Genomic DNA, 639 nt, shown 5'->3' with positions numbered 1-639 from the left:
TGAGTGAAAACACCTAAAGCTCCACGAGGCTCCAGCAGGGGGTTGGCGGCGAACCCTGCTGTACTCTTTCACCACAACTTTCTCTCACTCTTTCTTCCTGTTTCTGTTGTACCTGTATTTCAAAGGGACCAGCCTTGTCACACTCTGTGTCACGCTGAATCTACCCGAGAACTACGTTAAGGGTACACGTGTCTGTGGAGTGCTCAGCCACTTGCACGTTAATTTCACGAGCAGGCTGTTCCGTTGATCGGATCAACAGGAACCCTCGTCGTTGTAACTGACAAAGTCCCATGATATATATATATTTGCACATGTGTGTATGTGTGTGTACATACAAGCATGTGTTGTTGTGTGGTAAGTAGCTTGCTTCCCAACCACATGGTTCCGAGTTCAGTCCCACTGCATGTCACCTTGCTCAAATGTTTTCTACTATAGCCTCGGGCCGACCAAAGCCTTGTGAGTGGATTTGGTAGACGGAAACTGAAAGAAGCCCATCATAATTAACTGATCCTCCTGTTTGTATTTTCTTTTAGCCAAAGCCAGGAACTTTTCAGCAGCCCCTTGAATGTGTGTGTGTGTGTCTGTATTTGTCACCACTACTGCTTGACAACTGGTGTTGCTATGTTTACGTCCTATAAC

Source organism: Octopus bimaculoides, chromosome 14 (assembly GCF_001194135.2).
Source record: "Octopus bimaculoides isolate UCB-OBI-ISO-001 chromosome 14, ASM119413v2, whole genome shotgun sequence".
NCBI classification, from domain to species: Eukaryota; Metazoa; Mollusca; class Cephalopoda; order Octopoda; family Octopodidae; genus Octopus; species Octopus bimaculoides.
Note: the sequence above shows the minus strand (reverse complement) of the source record.